Source organism: Eumetopias jubatus, unplaced genomic scaffold (genome assembly GCF_037043125.1).
Source record: "Eumetopias jubatus isolate StellerSeaLion01/CBP00866 unplaced genomic scaffold, mEumJub1_p1.0 scaffold_6, whole genome shotgun sequence".
NCBI classification, from domain to species: domain Eukaryota; kingdom Metazoa; phylum Chordata; class Mammalia; order Carnivora; family Otariidae; genus Eumetopias; species Eumetopias jubatus.
Window position 1 is genome coordinate 101,379,993 of NW_028274812.1, and position 19,768 is coordinate 101,399,760.

The window sequence follows — 19,768 nt, forward strand, 5'->3', positions numbered from 1 at the left end:
AGGGCACATAAAGAATTGGGATATTGTTATAAGTAGGATAACAAGCCATGAGAATATATTAAAGAAGATCGTGATATGATGAGGTATAAATTGTAAGAGAACAAGAATGCAAGCAAGAAACCAGTTAAGAGACTATTGACTAGAAGAGAGTTTGAGTTAAATTTCACTAGATTATGGGTGGATGTACCTTAAATATACAATGCATATTGTGCAATTTCAGGATAATATTTGTTTATGTCATGACAGAAAATGGAGAACTATTTCCCAGCTAAGGGTAGCATTAACTTATGCCATAGCCAGATAAAAATATCACAAGAAAAGGAAACTAGACTATTTCTCATGAACATAGATGCAACATATAAAAAGATTATACACCATGACAAAGTGAGGTTACTGTAGGAATTAAATGTTTCAATATTCAAAAATCAATTAATGTCATATACCATATCAAAATAAAGATATCATGTGATGATCACAAAAGATACCAAACAAATGCACTTGACAAAATTCAACACCTGTAATGAAAACAATTTTCAGAAAACTAGGAATAGAAAGTAACGTCTTCATTTTAATAAGAAATATTTTACAAAATTCTCCAGCTAACCTTTTACTTAGTAGTGAAAGAATGTTTTCTCTTTATGTTATCAAGGAAAACAGTATTATAGTATTTTTCCAATCTGGAATCCCCTCTCAGGAATAAAGCAAAACTAACAGTTTCCACCACTTTGTTCACATTTTAAGTATACTGCCAATGCAGTAAAAAAAAAAAAAAAGAAAAGAAAAAGAAAAGAAAAATGTTTAGGGTGGAAAAGGGCACTGGGTAAGTATTCAGAGGCCTAGATTCCAATCTTGCTCCCCAATGGACTGCCTGCATGTAAACTTGGGGGACCATGGCAAAGTAGGAGGAGCCTAAGCTTGGCTTATCCCACAAAAACAACTAAATAACACGCCCATCAGTGTAAATAACCCAGAAAATGATTCAAAGATTGGCAGAACAAACTCCACAATTAAAGAAGAAACCATGTGAAAGAAGGTAAGACGTGTGAAGACATGGTTTGGGAATGAAATGGGCCATGGCTGGCCACAATGGAGAGGGAGCTGGTAGCATGAAGAAAGGGAAAAAACAGATTTCACACTGGGAAGGCCATGAAAAGGGAGGACAAATCTCCATAATATTTGCCTTTGAAATCAAGAGGGGCTGAATTTCATGAACTCTTACTACCAGCAGTACCTAAATTGTGGCATCTTAAAAATCAGTGGGTTCTGGCTTTGGTAGAGTCTGGAGGTAGGAAGCTGAGTCTTTGGCCTTAAACAGACAGCACAACAAACAGCCCACGCAGATACTGCATGGAACGAGCAGTTTTGCTGGACCTCAGTTCCCACTACAGTGCGGGCAAGTCTCTTTTCACAAGCAAACCACTGCACACCTTGTTAAAACACACCTCACCCCTTTTGGGGACAAAACACTGCCATAATAGCCAAAGAGGATCTCTGCAGACAACTGGACTGAAGGAAAAAGAAGCCAAGACTCAACAGCAGAACACATGCAACACATGTAGGAGACACTCTCTGAGGCACCAGGCCTTGGGGGATAGGGCAAACTGCAATGCAGGGATCTCTTCTTCATAAGGCTATTATTGTTAAGAGAAGAGAAGTAGCTAACTTTCCTAACACAGAGAAACAGACACAGAGAGTTAGACAAAATGAAGAGATACAGAAATAAATCCCAAATGAATGGAATACGACCAAACCACAGCAAGAAACCTAAGCAAAACAGATATAAATAATATGCCTGATGGAGAATTTAAAGTAATAATCATAAAAATACTCACTAGGCTTGAGAAAAGAGTAGAAAGCATCAGTGAGATCCTTAACACAAAGATAAAAAGAACCAATCAGGGATCAAGAACAAAATAAATGAAATTAAAACTATACACGATGGAAAAAATAGCAGGCTAGATGAAGCAGATGAACAAATTAATGAACTGAAAGACAGACTAGTGGAAAGCAACCAAGACAGGCAAAGGAGAGTAAAGAAAATTATACAAATTGAGATTAGTTTTCCCTAATCTCTGGGAAGATTGCAACTCTGCAACTCCATCAAGCATAACATTTGCATTATATAGGGATCTCAGAAGATGAAGAGAGAGAAAAGGGGGCAGAAAATTTATTTGAAGAAATAATAGCTGAACGCTTCCCTAATCTGAGGAAGGAACAGATATCCAGAACCAGGAGGCACAGATTCCCCCCAAAATTCAACCCAAGGAGGTCCACAACAAGACACATATTAATTAAAATGGAAAAAGTAGTGATAAAGAAAAAAAATTAAAAGCAGCAAGAGAAAAGAAGGTAGTTACATACAAGGGAAACCCCATAAGACTCTCAGGGGATTTTTCAGCAGGAACTTTGCCGGCCATTAGGGAAAGGCATGATATATTCAAAGTGCTGAAAGGAAAAAATCTGCAGCCAATAATATTCTATCCAGAAAGACTATCATTCAGAATAGTAGGAGAGATAAAGAGTTTCTCAGATGAACAAAAGCAAAAGGAGTTCATGACCACTAAACCAGTCCTACAAGAAATATTCAGGGAGACTCTGAGTGGAAAAGAAAGATCATAAGTGAGAGTATGCAAAGTAAGAAATACAAAAGCAGTAAAAAATAAGTTTTTCAGTAAAAATCAGTCATTCATAAAATAAAAGGATATAATATATGACACCATATACCTAAAACATGGGGAGGAGAGGAGTAAAAATGGGTTTGAACTTAAGCAACCATCAACTTAATATAGACTTAATATAGACTGATATATTTAGAAGATGTTATATACAAACCTAATGTTAACCACAAATCAAAAACCATTAATAGCTATGCAAAAAATAAAGAGAAAGGAATCCAAGTATATCACTAAAGAAAGCCAACAAAACAGGAGAGAAAAAGAAGAAAGGATCAGAGAAAATATATAGATAAAAACACAAAACAACTATCAAAGTGGCAATCAATGCATATATATCAATAATTACGTTGAATGTAAATGGACTAAACTCTCCAATCAAAAGACTTAGGAAGACAAAGTGCACAAAAAAAACCCCACCACCCATCTATATGCTGCCTACAAGAGACTGATTTCAGACCTAAGATACATGCAGATTGAAAGTGAGGAGATAGAGAAACATTTATCATGCAAATGGATGTTAAAAGAAAGCCAGGATAGCAATACTTATATTAAACAAAATAGCCTTAAAAATTATTTATTTATTTATTTGACACAGAGAGAGCAGGAGTGGCAGAGGGAGAAGGAGAATCAGGCTCCCCACTGAGCAGGGAGCCTGATGTGGGGTTATATCCCAGGACCCAGCCTATTTTGATGGTATTTTCATAGAGATTCCATTGAAAGTGTAGATTGCTCTGGGTAGCATAGACATTTTAACAATATTTGTTCTTCCAATCAATGAGCATAGGATATTTTCCATGTCTTTGTGTCTTTCTCAATTTTTCATTAATGTTTCTGTAGTTTTTAGAGTACAGAAACTTTACCTCTTCGGGGTTTATTCCTGGGTGTCTTATGGTTTTTATGTCTTATGGTTTTTTGGTGCAATTGTAAGCAGGATCGATTCCTGAATTTCTCTTTCTTCTGTTTCATTGTTAGTGTATAAAAATGCAACTGATTTCTGTGCATTGATGTTATATCCTCCCACTTTGCTGAATTCCTGTATGAGTTCTGGCAATTTTGGGGTGGAGTTTTTTAGATATTCCACATAAAGTATCACATTATCAGTGAAGAGTGAGAGATTGACTTCTTCTTTGCCAATTTGGATGCCTTTTATTTCTTTTTGTTGTCTGATTGCTGAGGGTAGGACTTCTAGTACTATGTTGAACAACAGTGGTGAGAGTGGACATGGCATCCCTGTCGTATTCCTGATCTTAGGGGAAAAGCTGTCAGTTTTTGCCCATTGAGTATGATATTCTCTGTGGGCTTTTTGTAGATGGCTTTTATGTTATTAAGGTATGTTCCCTCTATCCCTACACTGTGGAGAGTTTTAATCAGGAAAGGATGCTGTATTTTGTCAAATGCTTTTTCTGCATCAGTTGAGAGGATCATATGGTTCTCGTCCTTTCTTTTATTAATGTGATGTATCACACTGATTGATCTGTGAATGTTGAACCACCCTTGCAGCCCAGGAATAAATTCCACTTGTGTGGGGAATAATCCTCTTAATGTACTGTTGGATCCTATTGGCTACTCTCTTGGTGAGTATTTTGGCATCCATGTTCATCAGGGATATTAGTTTGTAGTTCTTTTTGATGGGGTCCGTCTGGTTTTGGGATCAAGATAATGCTGACCTCATGGAACGGGTTTGGAATTTTTCCTTCCATTTCTATTTTTTGAAACAGCTTCAGCAGAATAGGTATTATTTCTTTAAATGTTTGGTAGAATTCCCTTGGGAAGCCATCTGGCCCTGGGTTCTTGTGTTTTGGGAGGTTTTTGATTATTGCTTCACTTTCCTTACTGGTTATGAGTCTGTTCAGATATTCTATTTCCTCCTCTTTCATTTTTAGTAGTTTATAAGTTTCCAGGCATGCATCCATTTCTTCCAGATTGCCTAATTTATTGGCATATAGTTGCTCATACATGTTCTTAAAATTGTATTTTCTTGGTGTTGGTTTATAAAGAAAGCAAAACTTACACAAAACTAAGATAGAATAGAGTGAAAGGAAGCCAAAAATGAAGAATATATCTATAAAATGTAAATGTAAAAATGATAGGTAAAAAAAGACTTAAAAACAAAGAGTTGATAAAGTAAGAAACTAGTTGTAAAGGGGAAAAAGAGAAATGGAAAATTTTAAACTGAAAGATAAATGAATCATGAGAAAAAACCTTGTATTCTATATACTATTTTCCCATAACACTGGAGATCTTCAGTCCTTTGAGGTCCATAAATTTGCTGTTCCCCTGTTCTTCCAGTTGCTCTTTTGGAGAAGGGGCCTGCTGTGCTGATTTTCAGGCATCTTTGCCTGGGCAGAGTTGTACCACTGTTGCTAGGCAGCCAGGCTCAGTGTAAACTCTTTCTGGTTGCTCTGTGTGGATTTTGTTCCCTGAAGGCTTTTTGCAGCATCTCTTTAGAGGATCAATATTAAAATGGCCGCACCCCCAATCTCCAGCCCCAGAGCCAAAAGATTGCAGTCCCTTCTCTTCAGCAAACCCTCGGGGATAAGCAGTCTTCACTTTTGTGTCTGCCAAATTCTGCTGACTCCTGTGTACACTCACTCCACCCCTCCCAGGGGAAGGCAGAGAGTCACACATTCCTGTTTTTTGCACACGCTGAGAACTGTCTCCTGGTGGTGCATCCAACTGCTCCGTGCCTCCCAGGGGAAGGTGGAGGGTCCCCACATTCCTGTCCTCCACTAGGTCCCCACATAGAGAGCAGTCACCTGATTACCCCAGCTCATGGTTTATGGTGAACTGAGCTGAGACCTCCCCTTCCCAGGTTCACTAACCATAACCAGTTTCCTGCTTTAATCTTTGGGAACCCCACCGGCCCAGGCACACTCATTCTTTCTGTGATGCCAGGGATCCTGAGACCACACTGTCCCACCTAGAATACTGCTCCATTTCACCACCTAAGCACCTTTCAGGCAAGAATGTCTCTCACTGGAGCAGATTTCTGAGGGTTCTGATTTTGAGTTCCAGGGCTATATCACTTTCCAGTGCCAGCTTATGGAGGCTCCCTCTCCCCACAGCTTATCTTCTGATATATCCCCTCAGATTCACTTCCCTGCACCTCCTACATTGCAAAAAGTGGTCGCTTTTCTACTTGTACTGTTCTAGATATTTTTTTCTTACATCTCAGGTTGAATTCATGGGTGTTCAGAATGATTTGATAGTTACCTAGCTAAATTCAAGGGACCAAATGAAACAAGGTCCTGCCCTACTCTCCTGCCATCTTGCCTTTCTTCCAAAATAGACTTTTAAACAAAGAGTGCAACAAAAGCTAAATTCAAGGGGACAATCCAACAAAAGGATATAACAATTGTAAATATTTATGCACCAAACATGGAAGACCCACATGCATAAAATAGTTAATAACAAACATAAAGGAACTAGTTGGTAGTAGTACAATAATAGTAGGGGACGATTACACCCCACTTACATTGATAGACAGATCATCCAAGCAGAAAATCAACCGGGAAAGAGTGGCTTTGAATGACAAACTGGGCCAGATGGATTTAACAGATATATTCAAAACATTCCATCCTAAAACACCAGAATACATATTCTTCTCAAGTGTAGATGGAAGATTTTTCAGAATAGATTACATATTAAGCCAAAACATGTTTCAACAATTTCAAAAAGACCAAACTCATAGCATATGTCTTTTCTGACCACAACATCATTAAACTAGAAATCAACCACAAGAAAAAAATCTGGAAAATCCACAAGTACATGGAGGTTAAATAACATGCTACTAAACAATGAATGGGTAAGCCAAGAAATCAAAGAAGAAATCAAAAAGTACATTGAAACAAACAAACAAATGAAAACACCTGGTCCAAAATCTTTGGGATGCAGCACAAGTGCTGCTAAGAAGGAAATGTATGGGAATACAAGCCTATCTCAAGAAGAAGCAAGAAAAATTTCAAATAAACAACATAAGCTTACACCTAAAGGAACTAGATAAAGAAGAACAAAAAAACCCAAAACCAGCAGAAGGAAGAAAATAATAAAGATTAGAGCAGAAATAAATGATAGAGAAACTAGAAAAACAATTAAATAGATCAATGAAACTAGGAAGTGGTTTTTTTGAAAAAAATCAACAAAATTGATAAACCTCTAGCCAGACTTACCAAAAACACAGGGAGGACCCAAATAAATAAAACCACTAACAAAAGGGGCTCCTGGGTGGCTCAGTCCGTTGAGTGACTGCTTTCAGCTCAGGTCATGATCCTGGAGTCCCAGGATCAAGTCCCGCATCAGGCTCCCTGCTCAGTGGGGAGTCTGCTTCTCCCTCTGACCCTTCCCCTTTCATGCTCTCTCTTTCTCTCATTCTCTCTCTCTCAAATAAATAAATAAATAAAATCTTAAAAAAAAACACTAATGAAAGAGGAGAAAGAACAACCAATACCACAGAAATACAAATAATTGTAACAAAATATTATGAAAATCTATACGCCAACAAATTGTACAACCCGTGAGGAATTGCTAAGTTCCTAGAAACACATAACTTACCAAAACTAAAGTCAGAAGAAATAGAAAATTTGAACAGACCAATAACCAGCAATGCAATTGAATCAGTAAGCAAAAAACTCCCCCCAAAAAACAAAAATCCAGGACCAAACAGCTTCACAGGAGAATTCTACCAAACATTTAGAGAAAAGTTAATACCTTCTTTTCCTATTTGAAAAAATAGAAGAGGAAAGAAAACTTCCAAATTTATTCTATGAGACTAGTATCACCGTGATACCAAAACTAGATAAAGACACCACAAAATAAGAAAACCACAGGCCAATATCTCTTATGAATATATATGCAAATATCCTCAACAAAATATTAGCAAACCAAATGCAAGAATTCATTTAAAAAACCATACACCACGATCAAGTAGGATTTAATCCCAAGATGCAAGGGTGGTTCAATATTGATAAAACAATCAACACAAATCATTACATGAATAAGAGAGAGGATAAAAATCATACAATCATTTCAATAGATACAGAAAAAGCATTTGACAAAGCACAACATCAATTCATCATAAGAAAAACCTCTGCAAAGTAGGCCTAGAAGGAACGTACCTCAACATCATAAATGCCTTATGTAAAAAACTCACAGCCAACATCATACTCAATGGTGAAAAACTGAGAGCTTTCCCCCTTAGGTCAGGAACAAGACAAGGATGTCCACTCTCACCACATTTACTCAACAGAGTTCTAGAAGTCTGAACCACAGCAGTTAGAACACATAAAGAAATAAAAGGCATCCAAATTGGTAAGGACGAAGTAAAACTCTCATTATTTGCACATGACATGATACTCTATATAGAAAACCCTAAAGACTCCACCAAAACACTGCTAGAACTGAGACATAAATTCAGTAGTCATAGGATACAAAATCAATGCACAAAAATCTGTTGCATTCCTATAGGCTAATAATGAAGCAGCAGGAAGTGAAAATAAGAAAAGAATTCTGTTTATAATTGCACCCAAAACAGGAAAATATCTAGGAATAGACTTAACCAAAGAGGTGAAAGGCCAGTACTCTAGAGAGAGAGACAGCAAGAGAGGGAACACAAGCAGGGGGAGTGGGAGAGGGAGAAGCAGGCTTCCTGCTGAGCAGGGAGCCTGATGTAGGACTGGATCCCAGGACCCTGGGATCATGACCTAAGCCAAAGGCAGACGCCTAATGACTGAGCTACCCAGGTGCCCCTAGATCTGTCTCTTGAGAAAAGGGAAATAAAAGCAAAAATAAACTACTGGGACTACAACAGAATAGAAAGCTTCTACACAGCAAAGGAAACAACAACACTAAAAGGCAAACTCCTGAATGGGCAAAGATATTTGCAAATGATATATCTGATAGTTAGTATCCAAAATATTTAAAGGACTGATACAACTCAACACCCAAAAATAAATAATCTAATTTAAAATGGATAGAAGACATGAACAGACATTCTCCAAAGAAGACATATGGATGGCCAAGGGACACATGAAAAAATGCTCAACATCACTCATTATCAGCAAATGCAAGTCAAAACTACAAAGAGATATCACCTCACACCTGTCAGAATGGTTTTAATCAAACACAAGAAACAACAACTTGTTGGCAAGAATGTGGAGAAAAACGACCCTCATGCACTGTTGGTGGAAATGCAAACTGGTACAGCCACTGTGGAAAACAGCGTGGAGTTTCCTCAAAAAGTTAAAAATGGAGGTACCCTAGGATTCAGTAATTGTACTACTGTGTATTTACCCAAAAACTACAAAAACACTAATTCAAAGGAATATGCACATCCCTATGTCTATAGCAAAATTATTTACAATAGCCAAACTATGGAAGCAGCTCAAGTGTCCACTGACAGATGAATGGATAAAGAAGATGTGCCATATATATAAAATGGGATATCATTCAGCCATAAAAAGAATGAAATATTGCCATTTGCAACAACATGAATGGAGCTAGAGTATAAGGCTGGTTGAAATAAGTCAGTCAAAGACAAATACCACATGAATTCACTCATTTTGGAATTTAAGAAACAAGACAAATGAGCAAAAGGAAAAAGAGAGTCAACTCAAGAAACGTACTCTTAAATGTGGAGAACAAACTGATGAGTATCTGAGGAAAGGTGGGTGTGGAGAATGGGTGAAATAGTGATGGAGATTAAAGAGTACACCGATCAAGATGAAAAAAAAAGTTAAGCGATTTTTTTAAAAAAAGAAGAGAAAAGAAAGGTAAAATCTCTCTTTACAAATTAAAATATTTGTAGAAATTCCAAAGGAATCTACGAAAAAGCCTATAAGAACTAATAAGCAAGTTTAGTAAGGTCACTTGTTTATGGGTGGAGGGGGAGGGGAGCATCTTACATATAAAGTAGCAGGGTAAGAATTAGAGTGGATTTCTCTGCCGAATACATGCAAGACACTAGCCCCCAGCTCTCAGGCATTTTCAACACTGCACCTTTGAGCTCAGCACACTGCTAACTTTTGATTTTACATGAATATTTAGAAGTACCTGTACTGTTCCTTTCAATAGTGGAGATGTGCTTTCAAGTGACTCAAAACCTACAAGCCCTCTTCTATTCTGGATTTGCCCTCCCTACCAACTTCATCATCAACACTGTCTTTTAAATCTCTTCAAATCCCAACTTTTGTTCTATTTCTACTGTTCTAAAATTAATATGGGAAATTGTCACCACATTCTTATTTTTCTGTCACCAATTTCTCCACTCTGCAAATCACCCTGCATAGTATTATTGGGTGGAGTTCTTTTTTTTTAAGTTTTTATTTAAGTTCCAGTTAGTTAACATACAGTGGAATATTAGCTTCGGGTGTACAATATAGTGATTCAACACCCAGTGCTCATCACAACAAGAGCAATCCTTCATCCCCATCTCCTGTTTCATACCTGCCCCTAACTCACCTCCCCTCTGGTAACATCAGTTTGTTCTCTATAGTTAAGAGTCCATTTCTTCATTTGCCTCCCGCTCTCTCTGTCTTTTATTTTTCCTTTGCACCTGTTCTTATGGCTAAGTAATATTCTATTTGGTAGCTTTTATTAAATAATATTTGATCATAAAATTTCCCAATTATCTAAACATCAATGAAATTATTTTCCCATGTTATACAAAGAAGCAAGTCTCCTTAGACTTCTATACAAAATTATCCCAACATTTTAAACAGCCTATCATACTGACTTACATACACCTTGTGATACATTGATTTGTCTGTTTCTGCCCTTTCAAACAAGTGTTCAAAACTTTTTTTTTCTGATCAAGTCACATACATTTTTCAGAGAAATTCAAATGTCACTGTACCTTCTAATTTTTAACCCAGATAATATTAACTCAGAATTCCCAATTATTGATATTTCCTGTTCCAACTACTTAGCACTAAACTACACTACCTGGTAATGTTCATATGTGTGCATTTTTCTACCAGTACTATAAGTCTTAGAGGAAAAAGATGTGGTTTGTTTTTCTCTACATTTCCTAAGAATCTAGGCCAAGTCAATATTTATTCTCTCAACAAATATTTATAAACTATTACCTAAGTAGGAAAAGTTTGGGCGACGTTACAAGGAGTAGAAGCAGTTCGTGGAAGTGTTATGTTTAGACTCTCTTTTTGGTCTGGAGAAAATCAGGTCCTGATGCCCAAGGAGCAAAGGGATTATGTGAAGGAGGAAAAAGTTACAAGATGTGGTGTCAGTTTTCATGGGGGCACGCCTGACCGAGACTGAGATTTCTGAAGAGAAACTAAAAGTAGTTCCAGAAGACACAAGGCAGAGCTTCCCCACCGCCAGCTGTTTTCAGAGAGCAGAACAAATGACCCAGGCCCAGGAATCCCTGACATTTGATGATGTGGCTGTGGACTTCACCTGGGAAGAGTGGCAGCTCCTGGCCCCGGCTCAGAAGGACCTGTACTGGGACGTGATGTTGGAGAACTATAGAAACCTGGTGTCAGTGGGTTTTCACACCAGCAAGCAAGATGTGCTCTCCAAGTTGGATCAAGGAGAACCAACATGGACAGTGGAAGATGACATCCCCTGTCAAATCCATTCAGAAACCTGGGAACTTGATGACTATTTGCCAGAGCACTTACAAAATGAAATCCTGGAGAATAGCCTAGAACGATGGCACAAACATAAAATATTTGAAAATAACGTTCATCAGAGCACAGCTCATTTCGTGTTAAGGCAAAATCATGATATGTGTGATTTACATGGAAAAACTGTGAAACCAAACTTAACTTTACTTCACCAGAGCAGAAGCTATGAAATAAAGAACCCTGCAGATCTTACTGGATATGGAAAATCCTTTCTACATGTTAATAACGAACAGTTTCATCCCAAAATTAAATTCCCTGAAAGCAGAAAACGCAAAAAACAGACAAGCCTCATGTATGCAGTGAATGTGGGAAAGCCTTCATCAAGAAGTCCGGGCTCACTGATCACCAGATCATTCATACAGGAGAGAAACCCCACAGGTGTAGCCTGTGTGGGAAAGCATTCTCCAGAAAGTTCATGCTCACCGAACACCAGAGAACACATACAGGAGAAAAACCCTATGAATGCACTGAATGTGGCAAAGCCTTCCTGAAGAAAGCAAGGCTCAATATACATCAGAAAACACATACAGGAGAGAAACCATATATATGCAGTGAATGTGGAAAAGGCTTCATCCAGAAGGGAAATCTTATTGTACATCAGCGAATCCATACTGGAGAGAAACCTTATATATGCAATGAGTGTGGGAAAGCTTCATCCAGAATACATGCCCGATGGCACATCAAAGATTTCACACAGGAAAGACTCCCTTTGTGTGCAGTGAATGTGGAAAATCCTGTTCCCAGAAGTCAGGTCTCATTAAACATCAAACAATTCACACGGGAGAGAAACTCTTTGAATGCAGTGAATGTGGGAAAGCCTTTACCACAAAGCAAAAGCTCATTGTCCTTCAGAGAACTTACACAAGTGAAAGACCCTATATCTGCCATGAGTGTGGGAAAGCTTTTGCCTACATGTCTTGCCTTGTTAAACATAAGAGAATACACACAAGAGAGAAATGTGGAAATTCAGTCAAAATGGAAAATCCTCCCTCAGAGAATCACAGCTTATCACAGACTAGCAGTGCCATGCAGGAGAAAGACCTTGTCAATACAGTGAATATGCAAGTGCCTTCTGCGGCTTGTCAGATGCCACTAAACATCAGTGGGCTCTTAGCAAATAGGAATGTGGTCATATTGGGACAGGCTGCAGCCAGATGTGCACCCTCAGGAGACAACAGAGGATTTACACAGGACAGAAACCTTATGAATGCAGTGAATGTGCTTATGCCTTCAGCGGTCAATTACGTCTTATTTTATGTCGCAGAAAACCAGTAGGAGAAAGCTCAGAGACCTTCTATGTGGAGAAGGGTTGAGCAAAAATTTCTGGGTCATAGTATGGCTGAAAAGTATATACTGAGAGGAACTATATAAATGCCAAGGCTGGGAAAGCCTGATCTCCTCATCCTATTAAAAATATGCATTGATACACAGGCATAATCTGATGTCAACCCAAATACATACACCTCAATTGCTGTATTGTGCCTGTTAAAGGAATGAAGGAAGGCTGAGTTCAATAAGTGGAGGGAATAAGTCGGTGAATTTTAAAAACAAACAAGAAAATTTGTATCTGGAATGCTATGAACGAAAAATCAAGAAAGGGCTAACATTGGGTGGGTGGGATATGGGCCATGTGTATATTAATTCAGTTTCTGCAGGCCAAGGTGAAGGATTAATTGGAAATTGGGATGTTTGCTGTAAACTCTTAGAAGTTTATTTTATGCAGAGGCACTTACAAAACAGCAGCCTTAGACTGAGTCAGTTCATTCATTTACCGAGTATTTGTTAAATACTCCCTTTGTACTGCGTTCTGTTTGAGGAGGTGAAGATTCAGTGGTAAAACAGAAAAAGGCCCTGGTCTCTTGGAGAGAGCATTGAGGTAACCAGATTATCTTTAAGTGGTACATCCATACCAGCTAATCTAGTAAGAGGATGTAAATATCTATTCCAGGTGAAATAGATACTGTCTTGGTACATTCTGGTTGATAAGAGCATAGTGTAGCCTGGATGGCTTATAAAAAGAGAAATTTATTTTTTAAAAAAAGAAGTGCAAAGTTCCTATACAATAAAAGTTTCAAAACTTTCTAAAAAAAACTACTACCTAAGTAATTTGGATCATGCAAGGCTTTTGACATACAACAATAATCAAAAGAGATATAGTCCACTTCTCAAATATATATTTACTCACAATATCTACCACTACAACACTTAAGTTGCTCTCATTCTGACATCATCTATGGAAAAAAGTAATAATTATAGGTATGGTGTCTCCCAGAATGAAAAATAGGATATTCCTAGTAAATTATAGACTGCTACAGGATGACGATTATGTTGCACTAATAAAAAAAAAATGTATGAAGCAATTCCATTTATAAATAAGTGAGTAGCAATTTTGTGGATATAAGTATTTGAAATATTAAATTAATGATCTAAGCAAGATACAGTGAAAACATGAATATAGCAGTGAGAAAGACAGATCAGGGATGGATTTTGTAAACTTTCAGAAAGGCAAACTGTCAGAAGTTAACTTGATTAATGGAACCATAAGAGTAAAGCAGGCTAGGATGACTTCTAAATTCCAATTTTTTTTTTAGTTAGTGGTATTTGAACTGAAATAGCAGTAAAAAAGAACTAAAATAATATCTGTGCATTGGTCTCTTGGAATTTTAACATTGCCAGGGGAAAATGACACTCGGTACTAGGAGACAGTGTTTGTTAGAGTTAACAATTGTGCATAGGTGAGTCTCAAATGTTGGAATGAAAAATCCAAGCCTCTTTGCCTGGGGTAGAGAGAGTTAATGTGTGATGGGTGTTGATCCTTGGTTCGTCATCTTTTGACCAAACCTGTCTTCTATGTGATGAATTAATTCATTCCTTTAAATCTTGAGAACAACTAAGCATAGGAGGAAATGCATCTATTACTCATCTGCCCTCTGTGAAGACAGGCACTACATCTTCAACCAACGCCAGATATACCAGATGACCTTGAAGTCACCAGCCTGGGATCAGGAATTCTCGGCATTTTCCTAAGACCTACTCTTATTGGATTTCTTAACCACAAAACCACAAAAATTGGAAGGGAAGAGGGGCAAGAATGTCCGCCTGGGTGGCTCAGATGGTTAAGCATTTGCCTTCGGCTCGGGTCATGATCCCAGGGTCCTGAGATCGAACCCCGCATAGGGCTCCTGGCTCAGCGGGGAGTCTGCTTCTCCCTCTCTCTCTGCCTCTCCCACTGCTCATGCTCTCTCTCTCTCTCTGTATCTCTGTGTCTCAAATGAATAAATAAAATCTTTAAAAAAATAAAAATAAAAGAGTGGTGTAAGGATTTGGGAGTCTGGAAAATATGCTGTGATACTCTAAGGAAATCGAGTGAACTTCTTTAAAAAGCCCAAATCTTTATGAGCAAAACTATAAAATGCCAACTTTATGTAACCTTGAATGACTTTTGCCACTACACTAGCATTGCCTTGCAAATTTAATTATCTGTGGGCTTTACCAATCTGCTCTTTAAATTCTGACCTGTGTTAATTCAGGAATTTTTATCTGAAAAGGAATGCCTCCTTTTTCAACCAACCCCTGTACATTTCGAATCCTAGTATTATCTCCATCTTCTTCCTACGGTTCAAGTGTGTGAGCAGACATTTCCTTTCCTCAAGGGAAGATGTGTAGGATTTTGTCAGCGCGGCGTCACAGGGAGATGAGGCAGTCGTGGGAATTCAGTAAGCTGACGACTGCGCTGAAGGCACAAAGCCACGTGACGTCACTCGTCGCTCACACCTGCTTGGACGCTCACTGTCCAAGCAGCTGGCAGCAGCCAGTCTCTGGCTCCGTCCCCACTGTGGGAAGATCTGGGCTCTGGAGCCAGGGTAAGAATTGGAGCAGTCTGGGAAAGGAAATGACCAGGGCCTGGGAAGTGGGGTGTAGATGATAGAGAAAGATCTGTGAAGTGAGGGGTCTTTAGTCCTCCGTGCCCTCTTCTGACACTCTGGTGGGCACATCGGCTGGCTGATTCAGTGCGGATGGACAGCTTTCAGTTTTGTTGATTATTTCCGATCCACCAAAGTCTTTCAACGTGCCTCTCGTCGATTTTATCTTATTGAAACTCTACCTGTCTTAAAAGATTAATCGTTATATTTACATGAAATGCTCTGATTCATAGCAGAAGCCTGAAGTCATTTGTAAATGAGGACTTCATTTAGTCAAATTAAGAACTTTCTTGTGTTTTGAATGCATAGTTATTAGAAACTGTGTATTGCAAATAATTAGACTTATAGCTATTGGCTCTTCTGGACTATATGTCATCTACTGGCTTCCAGGAAAAGACATGAAGACATATAGGCGTGACCCCAAATCCATGTAGTAAATCCTTACTATGTGGGTGACTACTTACAGAAATTATCTTCTAAAGAGTGTATATATATGGGGGGCACCTGGGTGGCTCAGTCCCTTAAGTGGGGATTCTTGATTTTGCTCAGGTCATGAACTCAAAGTTGTGGGATTGAGCTGGTGTGGGCTTTCATGCTCAGTGCCGGGAGCCTGTTTGTCCTTCTCCCTCTGTTCTTTCCCCTACCCTCATCGTGCTCTCTCCTCATTTTCTCTCCTTCTCAAATAAATAAATAAGTAAATAAGTAAATAAATAAATAAATAAATAAAATCTTTAAAATTTTTTTTAAAAAGTGATATAAGGATTTGGGATTTGGGAGTCTGGAAAATATGCTGTGATATTCTAAGGAAGTAAAGGGAACTTCTTTAAAAAGCCCACTTCTTTATTATTTGAAGGAAATATCAAGATATCAAAACATAATCTGATCTCAGAAGGATATTATGGTCTTAATGTGTGAGATCAAATAAATGCAGGAAAATATTGGAGTAATATTAAAACACAGTTAAGTTTTAAGTTTGTGACAGAGATTATTGATACTGTTTATTCTTCCCATCTTTATTTTAAATATTATCTTTTTCTTTGTTTAGGATTATGAAACTGAACACCATAATCTTCCTACAGACACCTTAGAACTATGTCATCTCAGTCTTAAAACACCTGCAAGAAAGGGCACAGTACTTTTCCATTAGTAAGTAGCAAGGAAAAAAATGGCAGCAGACTTTCCAACTATGTATGAATGTGGGTTTAATCATTGCTTTCACTGATGAAACAAAGATGATTATAGGTTGGGTGAATGAGGGTAGGGGAGTGGAGAGTGGTAGGGAAGAATATGTGGCATCTTGGTCTATTGAATTATGGAATGGGTCATCTAATACAATCCCATTGAATGACTGAGCTATACAAAATTATCAGGCTAATGTGTATGTTTGTCACTGAACTGGCAGGGAAACGACAACCCAGATGTTAAATCATTTTCTTAAAGTTAGCCAGAAGATTTCCAGTAGAAGTGGGCCTTGAACATTTGAATCTCTGATTAGATTATGCTGATTTTTTTCCCTGTGATACCCGGACGTAAAAACAGGTCTTAAAACTTCTAAAATTAGCAATTTAAAATCAAACAACATGCATTCATGGAAAGATCTTATGAACTCAGTAAACTACCACACATTGTAAAGGATCATAATAAAAAATTAATAATTTCCATTTATTGTTATTTGTCAGGCATTGTATTAGGGGCTTTATGTATATCATGCCACTCACTTTTCAAAGCAAAGTTCTTGATATGATAATCCACATTTTACAGAAGAGAAAATTGAAGCTCAGGATTTCCCAGAACTGATGGTTTCCAAAGATAAGCAATAAGTCATAGAAAGCTGATAAGCGGAAAGTAAAAGAAAGCTGAGCTATAAGAATTCAGCTGTAAGGTAGGATCCTGGTTACCTTCACAGTGATTAACCAGTCTTCAGTGGTTATTAAAAAAATACTAAGCCAAAAAAGCAGTACCCAGATTTTAATGTGCTTGGGAAGAGGGGAGGGCTGGTTGGGGAGGGAAAACATGACGTATTAATTCATGTTAAAGAGATACCACCTCACACAGGTCAGAATGGCTAGAATGAACAACTCAGGAAACAGCAGATGTTGGCAAGGATGGGGAGAAAGGGGAACACTTTCACACCGTTGGTTGAAATACAAACTGGTGCAGCCACTCTGGAAAACAGTAGGGAGGTTCCTCAAAAAGTTAAAAAGAGAGTTACCCTGTGACCCAGCAATTGCACTACTAGGTATTTATCCAAAGGCTACAAACACAGTGATTCAAAGCGGCACATGTGCCCCAATATATATAGCAGCAATGTCCTCAATAGCTAAAATATGGATGTCCATCGACAGATTAATGGATAAAGATGTGATGTGTATATATATATATATATATATAGAGAGAGAGAGAGAGAGAGAATATTACTCAGCCATCAAAAAGAATGAAATCTTGCCATTTGCAATGACATGGTTGGAAGTAGAGGGTATTATGCTAAGCAAAATAAGTCAGTCAGGGAAAGACAAATATCATATGATTTCATTCCTATGTGGAATTTAAGGGAAAAAAATCACATGAACATAGGGGAAAGGAAGGAAAAATAAAATAAGATAAAAACAGGGAGGCAAACCGTAAGAGACTCTTAAGTATAGGAAACAAACTGAGGGTTGCTGGAGGGGAGATGGGTGGAGGGATGGGGTAACTGGGTGATGGACATTAAGGAGGGCACGTGATGGAATGAGCACTGGGTGTTATATGCAACTGATGAATCACTAAATTCTACCTCTGAAACTATAATACAGTATATTTAATTAAATTGAATTTAAATAAAAAGTTAAAGAAAAACGTGGTATATGTATCAGTCTTTGGAAATGCTTTTCTAAAGGATAAAGAAGAACCTGCTAGGTGTTGTGAAAAAAGTAAATGGTAGAATTGAGACTAAGTTAAATGCAAAAATAAATGTGAAGAATGACTGAAGGTAATTGATGAAATCTATTGCCACTTTGACATCACAATTTCAAATTCTTTTCATAGTATGTTCTAAAATTATTGATTGTTCTTTTGCTTGTGTTTTAATACAGTGATTGAATAAACAGATGATCTACGTTCATAAAAAAGGCAGTTTGTAACAATTAATGTAATATGCAAAAACTATTGAATTGTGCACTTTAAATGAGTGAATTGTATGGTATGTAAATTAGATCTCAAAGAAGTTTGTCTTTTTAAAAACTTAAAAAAAATGTTATATGGAAACCAAATAATGTCAAAAGACATGTCAGACAACTAGCAATGAAATTTGAAGATACTGGTGTGAAAAATTCTGTTTCAGAAATTTATTGACTTAGATCTACTTATACAAGCAGAATTTGCGAAAACAGAATAGATATAACATTTATTGTGCTCTAACCTCTTCTCTACCTTCCTTCTTTGTACAGATAAAGCAAATACTTCATCCTGCTCTGAGAACCAACAGTAAGTGATAACTCATTTATTTTAATGTGAACACTTTGTCAATCATTTTTGTTTTGCCAATGGTAAAATTGTATATTTAATATATTTATCCATGATTTTCAAAACTTTATGGATACATTTTTATTAAGAGAATTGAGTTAATTTTACTCTTTACTCACTTTATCAAGTTGAAACTTAATTCTTTAGATTTCATCTTAAAATAGATAATATAATTAATTCTCAGGTTTATGACTTTGAAACAATTATTCTAGAACTATCTTTACTAGAAGAAATGTAAAAGAATGACATATATTATATATGTATATATTATTGATGATTTTTACTATGAACATGTATGATTATGTATTAATACAGGGATTGCTAAAATGAGGATAAGAGTGCCTCCAGTGTACTACAAAATGATTGCTTTTCTCAGATGAAACTATCTTCCTTTCAGTGTGTTTTGACTTTGATGTTATACTTGGTGGGAGGCTAATTTCTGAAGTTACTTAAGAACTTACCATTGGCATAGGTAACACTCAATTTCTTCAGCTGTAAAATACAGTCATACCCACCAAAGTATGATGATGAAATTAGACAGCAAATTTTGCATTACATGGTCAATAAATGTTCAATCTTCTCCCTTTTATGAGCACACTATTGAGGATAAAGGGAATCCATGGAACAAGTATCAATTGTCTACTATTTACAAATCAATAAGGCCTAAGAAGTACCACAGATAAACTGTTTAGAATATTATTTCTTTTCAAGAATTTGAGAGTACCAATCTCACACAAAGAAAACAAATCAATGCAGCATCCCTTTAGTTTACAAAGTGAGTAATTTGTATGACTAATGGCCAGAAGATGAGTGCTTTTTTTAAACTTAGTGGGCTTGTTGCTTCATCTAAAGGACCAAGAATTATTTTGACCAAATCATGGATTTGGTACAAAATAACCACTAATAAAGTGTATACACTTATATATATATATATATTAGATTTATTTGTTTATTTTAGAGAGAGAGAGAGAGAATGCATGTGAACATGCACCCGTGGAGCAGAATGGCAGAGGGGGAGGTAGAGAGACAA

The 19,768-nt window shown here is 37.3% G+C and overlaps 1 pseudogene; it reads left to right on the forward strand.

Annotated features, from left to right (window-relative positions):
• The first annotated feature begins 10,943 nt into the window (after positions 1-10,943).
• LOC114204568 (zinc finger protein 350 pseudogene) lies at positions 10,944-12,589 on the forward strand (annotated as a pseudogene).
• The last annotated feature ends 7,179 nt before the right edge of the window (positions 12,590-19,768 follow it).